Consider the following 11,712-nt stretch of genomic DNA (forward strand, 5'->3'; position numbering starts at 1 on the left):
CTTCACATGTGATGGGATCTTCACCTCCTCTGACTCTCCCAGGAGTTAGATGCCCCTCCGACGTGCTCCCAATAGCCCATGACTTACCTCCATCAAAACTTCTATCCCACTGTAGTGTGTTTGTCTACTTATGTGCATTCCTTTCTTACTAGATTGTCACTTCTTTGAGGACAGGAGGCATGTTTCATTCATCTTTGTATCTCTAGCACCCAGCGCATGATTGTTGCTCAGTTATTGTTGAATGAATGAGTGAGTAAATGAATGAATAGGCCAACAGATGGATGGATGGATGGATGGATGGATGGATGGATGGATGGATGGATGGATGGTTGGATGGGTGAAAAGAGTATCCTACAAGTACAATTTTGTAGTCAACTTTCATCCTCAGAACCAAAACCCTCAAAAATGGGTTCCATTTACTTTCACAAGAATATCAAATTACCTTTGGAAACATTTTATTATTTTGCAATGTGTTTGCACACACATAACCCAATTTAATCCTCCAAATAGTCTTTTACGACATAGAGGGAAAATATGATTTACCCATTTCAAAAATGAGGGAAACAGCTCACAAAGGATAAATGACTTTCTCAACGCCAAGCAGTAAGTACATGGCAGAGTTGGATTTTAATTCAAGTTTCCTGATGACTGCCATGTGGGCTCTTCCCGCCACTATACCACACCCCTACCCAGGCATTCCTTCCCTGCTACCAGAGAAGCAGCTCTCACTCAGGATGGGCCTCTATTCTCTATGACTACCACCCGGGAAGTCAAGCTGAACAGACTTCTGTATATTTACAGCACAAAACAGACTCTTTAAGCCATACTGCCTATTTGTTCTCTGTTCCTGTTAGTGGCATTTCTGTTCTCCCAGAATAGGTAACTAGAGATGAAAGCTGAGGACAAAGAGGCAAGCAGTGTCCCACATTGTACGGAGATTCCTCAGTGGTGGGACCGGGCTGTTCCTTGTAAGGGAAAGGAAAGAGGGGTTCCATACTCTCCGGAGCCAAGTGCCCTAGTAAAGAAGTGACTGCAAGGAAAAGAAAATGGCACTTGATACCCATTTGCTCATTTAATATAGACATAGATCTTGTTCTTGTGCTCTATACCAAGTTATTAAACATGGGAAACTTCATGGAGGGAGATGTCAGGACATAGGGAGGGAGATGTCAGGACATAGAGAAGGAACAAATGTACATCAGTTGTATTCCCACATTTGACACAGCAGGTATGAGAGGATTTCCTGAGGGTCAAATGGAAATCTAAAAGGATAGCCTGTTTTTTTAAAAAATATTTATTTATTTTCTTTATTTTTTTGGCTGCATCAGGTCTTAGTTGCGGCACGCAGGATCTTCGTTGCGGCACGGACTTCTCTCCAGTTGTAGCACGCGGGTTCCACAGCGCGTGGGCTCTGTAGTTTGCGGCATGGGCTCTCTGTTGAGGCGTGCGAGCTCAGTAGTTGTGGTGCATGCGGGCTTAGTTGCCCAGTGGCATATGGGATCTTAGTTCCCTGAGCAGGGATCAAACCCGCATCCCCTGCATCGGAAGGATGATTCTCTGCCATTGGACCACCAGGGAAGTCCCCAGGATAACCTGGTTTGAGCCAAGTAGCTGGTACATTGTTCTTAAGGACTCGATATGGGGTAAAAGGACCAGACAACCAGCATTCATTCGGCAGGTCCTCAAAAAGTTAAATGTAGATTTACCATATGATCCATCAATTCCATTCCAAGGTATATACCCCCAAAAATTGAAAACAGAGACTCAGGCAGATACTTGTACACCAATGTTCATTATAGAATTATTCACAAAAATCAAAGTGAAAACAACCCAAGTATCCACCAAGAGATGAATGGATTAACAAAATATGGTATATAAATACAATGTAATATTATTCATCCATAAAAAGGAATGTCATTCTGATACACATAAATGACTGATAGCATAAATGACTCTTTTAAACATTGTGCTAAGTGAAATAAGGCAGATGCAAAAGGACAAATATTTTATGATTCCACTTACATGAGATACCCAGAATAAGCAAATTAATAGAGACATAAAATACAGTAGAAATACCAGGGGAGAGTTATTGCTTAATGAATACAGAGTTTCTATATGAAAATGTTTTGAAAATAGTGGTAATGGTTGTGGATATAACTAATGCCATTGAACTATACACTTAAAAATTGTTAAAATTGTGTATTTTGGGTTAAGTATATTTTATAACAATAAAATAGAACTTTTTTAAAGTTAAAAAAAAAAAAGAACTACCACTCCCCTGCGGTCCTGTGCTGGAAAACATTGCAGAGACTTTTGCTCTGCAAGTTAACAGGACCACATCTCAAAATAAGATCCCACTTTCAGAAAAGGGAATGCTCCTACACCATTGGTGGGAATGTAAATTGGTGCAGCCACTGTGGAAAACAATATGGAGGTTCCTTGGAAAACTAAAAATAGAATTACTGTATGATCCAGCAATCCCACACCTGGGCATATGTACAGGCAAAACTATAATTCAAAAAGATACATGCACCCCTATGTTCATATCAGCACCATTCACAATAGCCAAGACATGGAAACAACCTAAATGTCCATCGACAGATGAATGGATAGAGAAGATGTGGTACATATATACAATGGAATACTACTCAGCCATGAAAAACAACAAAACAATGCCATTTGCAGCAACATGGATGCAACTAGAGATGATCATACTAAGTGAAGTAAGTCAGAAAGAGAAAGACAAATACCATATGATATCACTTATATGTGGAATCTAAAATATGGCACAAGTGAACCTATCTATGAAACAGAAACAGGATCAGGGACATAGAGAACAGACTGGTGGTTAACAAGGGGGAGAGGAGTTGGAGAGGGTTGGACTGGGAGTTTGGGATTAGCAGATGGAAACTGGTGTATATAGAATGGATAAACAACAAGATCCTACTGTATAGCCCAGAGAACTATATTCAATATACTGTGATGAAACATAATGGAAAAGAATACAAAAAATAATGTATATATATATATATATATAACTGAGTCACTTTGCTGTATGCAGTAATTAACACAACATTGTAATTCAACTATACCTCAATAAAAATAAATTTTAAAAAAAGATTCCACTTTTTCTCTTGGCTATAACTAGGGTGAAATCTCAGCATAATCCAGCCAGAATTATACAATCCACCTAAGAAAGGAAAAAGACTGTAGTCCAAAGGAGTTACAGAATTAGCCAGCATGTATCAACAAGAATCAGCAGAGTACCGATAGGAGTGGATTTTGAGGGTGCTTGATCAAAAAAGTTGAAGTACACAACTGGATAATAAGAGTTGGGCACCTGTGGGCACCCTCTTGGGATAAGGGATTTCACACCCTATCAAGGATGCCTGGAGAAAGCAAAAGGTTTGTTCTGAGCAAGCCTGAAATCACTGAGTTGCTATGACAGACACTGGAGAAAGAAATTAAAAGGTTCAGGGAAGTGGGCATGCTGGAGAGGATATACTTTGTATGGTCAAAATGATGATTTTGTTCCTTGGAAAGCCCAGAGGACACACCACTCACCAAAGCCATCAGGAGCATGCTGGTGAGAAGGTATGAGCCTCACCACGTTCAGTCCAGCTCTCATCTGTGGACCAGAGACGGAGGTAGGAAAGGTTGTCATGGAATATTCCTCTGGAAGCAATAGAAACCAGGTGGCAGCATTTAACTGCCAGAAGCCAGGGGGGTTGCAATTATTGCAGCAGTCTGCCTGGTCAGAGCAGCAGCTAAAGGTCTTGATCTCAGAGAGTTGTGGAGATGTTCAATAAAGCATCCTACAGGCAAAAGGAGGGGTGGGGAAGCCAAAAAGGATACAGCTTGGTACATAAAATCAGAAGAAAGTAAAAATGGAAGAGTAGAAGGATGAGGGTGGTCAGCCCAATAAAAAGTCACCATCTCTTGCCCAGATTCCATCCCTAAGAAAGTTTTCAAAACTAGAACCTATTGCCCATATACTGGCAACACCATGGCAGGTATATATTCTAATGATTCTCTCAATCCTTTCTCAAAGAGACCTATGGCCATTTAGTTGGACTGGAGTCAATCTCACTTTGGGTCCTTGACCTTGGAAGTAAAAGCCATTGAGTGTAGAAGGCCAAGTTTGAGCGTCTGAAACTGAGTCCCACCTTCCTGCCTCAGATAGTAAATTATAAACAATATTGCATCCCAGGGGAAATTCAGAGATTAGATACACCCTTATATATCTAAAACATGCAGAAATGGCAATCCTTATATCTTTATTTAATTCACCAGTCAGTCCATATGGCAACCGGATACTGGCTGGGGAATGACTGCACACAGGAGGTTATGTTGTTAATAGAGCAGACTTACATGGAGTCAAATAAACATATGCAGCCGTTGATTTGGTAAAGGCATTCTTTCTCTCCCAAACAGGAAAGAGGAGTTAAAACTGTTCACATAGAATTCACATGGAACCGATAACATTATACATTAACAGCTTTGTCCAGGGCTCTACAACTCTTCCACTGGCCTCATAATCTATTATTCTGTCCAAATATCCCATATCATGTCGCATTGAGCCATTATGTTCATGATATGGTACTAATCCAGCAGACTGAGCAAGAGTAGCTGGTATACTGGAGGCTTAGTTAAGACAAATAATCCAGAGGTCTCATGGACCTGTCACTTCCATGAAGATTTTAGGGGTCCAGTGGTCAGGAGTGTGCTGAGACAGACCCTCTAAAGAAAAAGACAAATTGCTGCAGCTTGCATCCCCTACTGCAGGGATTCCAAACCACACCCCCCAACCCATACTGGTCCGTGGTCTGCTAAGAACCGGTCTGCACAGCAGGAGGTGAGTGACGGGTGAGTGAGAGAAGCTTCATCTGTATTTACAGCCGCTCCCCATCACTCCCATTACCGCCTGAGCTCCGCCTCCTGTCAGATCAGCGGTGGCATTAGATTCTCATAGGAGCGCGAACGCTACCGTGAACTGCACACGCAAGGGATCTAGCTTGCGCGCTCCTTATGAGAATCTGATGCCTGATGATCTGAGGTGGAGCTGAGGCGGTGACGCTAGCGCTGGGGAGTGGCTGCAAATACAGATTATCATTAGCAGAGAGGTTTGCTTGCACAGAGACCATAATAAATCAATCGCTTGCAGATGCGTATCAAAACCCTATCAGTGAGTGGCAAGTGAAAACAAGCTCAGGGCTCCCACTGATTCTGCATTATGGTGAGTTGTATAATTATTTCATTATATATTACAATGTAATGATAATAGAAATAAAGTGCATAATAAATGTAATGCGCCTGAATCATCCCGAAACCATCCCCCCACCCCAGTCCGTGGAAAAATTGCCTTCCACAAAACCGGTCTCTGGTGCCAAAAGGTTGGGGACCTCTGCCCTACTGTATAGAATGAAGCACAAGACCTAGTAAGCCTCTTGTGGGTTTTAGAGGCAACATATCCCACACGTATGAATCCCACTCCAGCCCATACACCGGGTGATGGGGAGGACTCTGTGAGTGGAGCCGGAAGCAGGCAGTGCTCTACGGCAGGTCCAGGCTGCAGGGCAACTAGCCCTATCCCTTGAGGAATACATTCTGGCAAACACTATGGCATGTGAGGTGCCAGTGATGGCAAAAGATGTGTGTTGACGGCAAGCTCAGGGGGAGAATCAAAATGCAGAATCTGTGGTTCTGGTATTACTTGACTTCTGCAGTGGAGAATTATATGCCTTTTGGAAAAAAATCAAACAAACAAACAAACAAAGCTCTTGTTATGCTCCTGGGCCCTGATGCAGAGGAAATACTTAACCATGAAACACCAAGTAAATGTGTAGCCAGAACTGCCCATCATAAGCTGGGTCTCTGACCCCCTAAGTAATAAAGTCAAGCTAACACAAAGGCAGTCCAAAGGGACCGAACACTAGTGGGAACAGAGAGCAGCGGCAAGCTGCACGTGAGCACCGACTCCCCAGACACCCATCGTGGCTCACCGTCACATCTCTCAGCTCACACGGAGGCCATATGGGAAGTCCCATAAGACAAGCTGAAGAAGGAAGGAAAAACCCAAGACTGGTTTATGGATGGCTGGGCTGGTAAGGGGGTGCAGGCCAAAAATGGATGAGAGCTGCTTTACAATCTCACTCAAAGGTAGCCTTGAACTACAGTGGAGAGAAAATATCTTCCAGTGGGTGGTTGGTTTGGGTAGTACACTGATCGTCTACTTTGAATGAAAGAAAAAGAAGCTTGAGGTTAATTCATCTATCTATCTACCTATCTATCTATTCATCTTCATGTATCTATTTTGGTCAGATTCCATTATTTCCCAGATAATTTTAGTTATTAAAATACTATCCATTTTGAACTTGACTCTCATATCTCATTCAAAGGTTTCCTTGCTATCATTATATGTCAGGCTTACAACCAGGGTGATAGAAAGTGGGGAAGCAGAACATTTCAATACTATATCAAGCCAGCCGGCTGCTTCAGGAAGGTTCAATATGTGATACACCAGGGAATACCATGGCCACGGGAGTGCCCCAGACCTCCTTCATAGTGAAGTGGGTCCTTTGGTTAAATGTTACCTTGTGTGTGATTGTATGACTCTGTGATTCTACTGGCCTCTGGATGGTGGTGATAGATATATTATGGGCAATGGCAAATGTCTTGGGTACTGGTCAGGGCCAAGAAAGTCAAAGTTCAGTGAGACAAGGAGCTCTGGGGTAGAAGTATGCGGATGGCAATACAGGCACAAGTGCAGCATTATCCTTTAATAACCATCAGAAAGCATCCACCACAGAAGAGGCAGAAAATTACCAATGAGATAAATTGAACCAGTCAGTTGATATTAACCAGTGATTGTCAGTTGCCATCCCAAGTGCTGGAAAATAGGCTCCTGAACAAAGTGGCAGAGGTAGAACCATGCGTGGGACAAACAGCAGAGGATCCCACTTACCAAGGCTGATCTAGCCACTGTCACCTCTGAATGTCTAACCTGTAAGCAACAGAGACCAAAACAGGATTGGCACTATTCCTTGAGGAAACCAACTGGCCACATGGTGGCAAGTTGGCTACAATGGGTCCCTTTCAATCTCAAAGAGTCCGTGATACATTCTTGCAAAAACAGATACTTATTCTGGATATGGGTTTGCCTTTCCTGCTGGCAGAGCTTCAGCCAGCACCACCATCCAGAGGCCAGTAGAATCACAGAGTCATACATAGAATCACACACAAGGTAGCACTTCACCAAAGGACCCACTTCACTATGAAGGAGGTTCTGGGATGTGCTCATGACCATGGGATTCCCTGGTTGTATCACTTATTGAACCACCCAGAAGCAGTCGTCTTAACATAGTATTGGAATATTCTTCCTCCCCACTTCCCATCTCCCTGGTTGTAAGCCTGACATATAATGATAGCAAGGAAATCTTTGAATGAGGTATGACAGTCAAGTTCAAAATGGACAATCTTTTAATAACTGAAAGTAGCTGGGAAATTGTGGAATCTGACCAAAATGTATTAAGGGATGTACTCCCCAGGGGGAAGGAAGATCTGACATAGAAGAGTTGGGACCAGTAATCATAGAAAAATTAAAAATGTTTCATGTTTGTCCCTTTCTTAATTGAGAGTGCTTAACAAACAGTTTGCATTTGTTGTTTTCCATCCATTATCAGCGAGGCTCATTCTGGGAAGGCACAGATGTTGCACCCATACTGTACAATTTCGTGTCCATGGACTGACATTCTCCAGAGGTTTCCTCTTCTCTAATGGCTGCTGAATTATTCACATTCCCAGGTGCTTTCTGAGCCTGGATTGTAATTATTAAAAGTCCTTTCTGCAACACCCGTCCTCTCTCCCTCCATAAAAGAACTTTCTTCCCTATTGTCTTCCTCATTTGCAATTCATTCTCCTAATCATCACAGCTTTGTCTGGACTAAAGAGTACCCTGGACTCTTTCTATATAATTCTCTCTCACTTCAATTACGGGACAGAAGCAGCAGCTGACTCACTTCAGAGATTCATTCTTAAAAAAAAAACAAAAAAAACCTCATTGTTTCCTGATTGAAAAACACTTTAAATAAAGTGTCCTAAATATACTTAACTGCTCTTTCATTTTAATTTAATACTGGGAGCTCCAGAAAAAAAAAAGAAACAACTAATTGAGCTTTAACAGTATGCCTTTGAAAGGTTGGAAATTTTTAAGTAATTCTATATTGCTAAAGAGTTTGGAAATCTCACTGAAGGAGAATTTATTTGTCCGTTGCTCTTTTCCACCTTACAGAGAGTATCACTATATATGTATGCATATGTATATATATGTATGTATATATGTATATATATTGAATATGTTCCAAATGGACAATCTTTGCATTGTATTATATATGCATATACCTGTTTATTTGTAATACGCAAACACACTTCACGGAAACAAATAAACAAATTTTGAGCAAATAATACAAATAGTCTTTGAGCAATCTTTGACCAAGGAATCCTAGAAGAATCAGTACACATATATTTTGTCTTCCCTACTGTTACTATGAATGAGGTAGAAGGTAGAATGCTTCTATCCTTCCACATTTGCACAGGATCCTATCTCTCCTCTCCTACAAGGACATACAACATGTTTCTTACATCGTCCATTTTCACCTCTCTTGTATTTTTCCTATCAGCATAAACACCTTATTGCTTCTCCAACTTAAGAGATAATGATAATAATGAATATTTTCTTAGTCCCTCTTTCCCCTGTAGCTGCAGTCCCACTTCTCAGCTCCCCTTTACATTAAAACTCCTTGAAAGAATTAGTTCTGGGCTTCCCTGGTGGCACAGTGGTTAAGAATCCACCTGCCAATGCAGGGGACACAGGTTCGAGCCCTGGTCCGGGAAGATCCCACATGCCGCAGAACAAGTAAGCCCGTGTGCCACAACTACTGAGCCTGTGCTCTAGAGCCCGCGAGCCACAACTACTGAGCCCACATGCTACGACTACTGAAGCCCATGCACCTAGAGCCCGTGCTCCACAACAAGAGAAGCCACCACAGTGAGAAGCCCGCGCACTGCAACGAAGAGTAGCCCCCACTCGCCGCAACTAGAGAAAGCCCACATGCAGGAATGAAGACCCAGTGCAACCAAAAATAAATAAATAAAATAAATAAATAAATTTATAAAAAAAAGAGTTAGTTCTATCTTCAATTTATCTCACTCCACTCTTTCCTAAACTCATTCCACTTAGGCTTTTGTCACCAAAACTCCACTGATACCGCTCTTGTCAAGGTCACCAGCGACCTCTATATCATTAGACCCTGGGTCAGTATTAGTTCTCATCTTAATTGACTTTCCAGTAGCATTTAACCCGGTTGTTCATTACTCCCCCCTTCCCCTTTTATTTTTAATTTTCTTACAGGACACCATATAGTTCTGATTTTTCTCTAGACTCTGACCACACTTTGTTAATATTCTTTGTAAATTTCTGTTTTCTTCCCTGACTTTGGGCCCAAAGGGTTGAGTCCTTGCATTCCTTCTCTCTTTGTTTTCCTCCAAACTCTGGGCTTTAAGTTCCATCCAGATGCTGGTCACTCCCAGTTACTTTAAAAAACCTCCAAGCCAGTCATCTCCTCTAAACTTGGTATTCCTATGTCCAGCGGCTGAATAAATGCGTACCGGACGACTCAAACTTAACATGCGTAGAATTGAAATCTTGGTCTTCCCCCAAAACCTGCTCCATTAGCAGTCTTCCCAGCTCAGGTTATGGCAATCCCAACCTTCCACTGCTTGGGATCATTTTTGACTCCTGCCTTTCAAATTCCATCGACTATTTCTACCTCCCTGGTCTCGGCCACAATCATTACCTGCCTGGATCGTTACCATGGCTTCCTGATTGGTCTTCCTGCTTCCAAGCCTTTCCTCTTTAGAGGCTGCACTCAACACAGTGATCTTTTTAAGGTATAACTCAGATCACGGATGCTCAGCTCCAAACCCTCCAGTGGCTTTTCATTGCATCAGAGTAAGAGCCATAGTCTTTACAAAGCCCTACAAGATGCACATCTCCCGACTCTCTGACTCATCTCCTCCTACCCTCCCACTTGCTCATCCTGCTCCAGCCACAGTGGCCTCCTTGCTCGTCCACCTCCGGGCCTTCCCATTGCCCACAACAGTCTTCCCTGCATGACCACACGGTTCATGCCTTTACTCTTTCAAGTCTCTAACCAAATACCAAAGTTTTGTTTTTGGTTTTTTTTAATAGATCTTTATTGGAGTATAATTGCTTCACAATACTGTGTAAGTTTCTATTGTACAACAAAGTGAATCAGCCATATGCATACATATGTCCCCATATCCCCTTCCTCTTGAGCCTCCCTCCCACCCTCCCTATCCCACCATACAACCACTATGGAAAACAGTATGGAGGTTCCTTAAAAATCTAAAAATAGAACTACCATATGACCCTGCAATCCCACTCCTGGGCATATACCCTGAGAAAACCATAAATTCAAAAGGAGACTTGTACCAGATACCAGAGTTTTATTGAACCCCCCTCCTCTAATTTTCCTTCTCCTTTATCCTACCTTATTTTCTTGTAGCAATTATCATCTTCTAATATATAAAATAATTTACTCATTAATTACATTCTTTGTCTCTTTCTAATAGAATATGGGGTCTCTGAGAACAAGAATTTTTTCTGTATTTTTGTTTGTTTTTCTACTATCCTGTCTCCAGTGCCTAGAAAAGAATCTATCACTTAATAAGTGTTTTATGAAAACATGTTGAGTAAATTAAAGATTCGATTCAACGATCTTTTACTGAGCACTTACTTTGTGCAAAGCACATGCCAAGCACTGATGAGAAGATACTGGGGTGAACAGAACAAGATCTCTGCCCTCATAGATCTGCTTGTAGTCAAGTATTAATAGAGTTAACCATGCAAAGACTGCCCATGAGGCATGACTGTCGGAACCTTAAAGAGATGTCTTTTTCTCCAACTTACCCCATGTATAAATTCACTGATGCTTGAAATTTCATAATTAAAATCAATCACTCTGAAGCTCTGTGACCTTGAGCAAATTATTTAAGATTTCTAAGTCTCAGATTTTTTCATTTGTAAAATGGGATAACAGTGCCCATCTCATAGGGTCATTATGAGGACAAAATGAGATAGTCCTTATAAAAAGGCTCAGTACAGTCCCTTTGCAGTAAGCATGAATGGATGTTAGCTATGACATACATTCCCTTGACTCAAAATCCTTATCCTTGTTATAAAGCAAAACTGTCTCATAGAAGTACTGAAAAGTTCTGAAAACCAAATAGAACAATTGCTAAAGCCATGATATGAATTGTCTTTTAGGCAAGAAGAGGGAGAAATAATCATATGTATCACACATATACATCACCATCCAAAAATGGGAGGACTAAGTTTCATGACTAAGTTTCATATCAAAAATTCACCAAGGTCTAGAATAGGGACAAGAAAAGGAAAATCAGAGAAAGAAAGGATCCAGCCTCCCTATGTAGAAACAACGGCAACTTTCGTATATGTCCTCAGTGATTGCTGTTTCCTACTTTTTTCTCTAAAATTAAGATTAAACAGAAGTAAATAAATATGATAGACATGACATTACTTTCCAAAAAGGCAGATTCTAAAAACATTTTTTGAGCCACTAACATGTGCTAGCTTCTCTCACATCTTTTATATGATTTCATTCTCAGAAC

General features: G+C 41.4%; 1 protein-coding gene across 3 annotated transcripts in view; it reads right to left on the reverse strand.

Moving 5' to 3' along the window:
* The window catches only part of LOC309619657 (uncharacterized protein), a 386,823-nt gene that overhangs the window by 120,350 nt on the left and 254,761 nt on the right, over positions 1–11,712 (reverse strand). The gene's annotated exons all lie outside the window — the stretch shown is intronic.

Source organism: Balaenoptera borealis (assembly GCF_965194805.1).
Source record: "Balaenoptera borealis genome assembly, chromosome: 21".
Taxonomy (NCBI): Eukaryota; Metazoa; Chordata; class Mammalia; order Artiodactyla; family Balaenopteridae; genus Balaenoptera; species Balaenoptera borealis.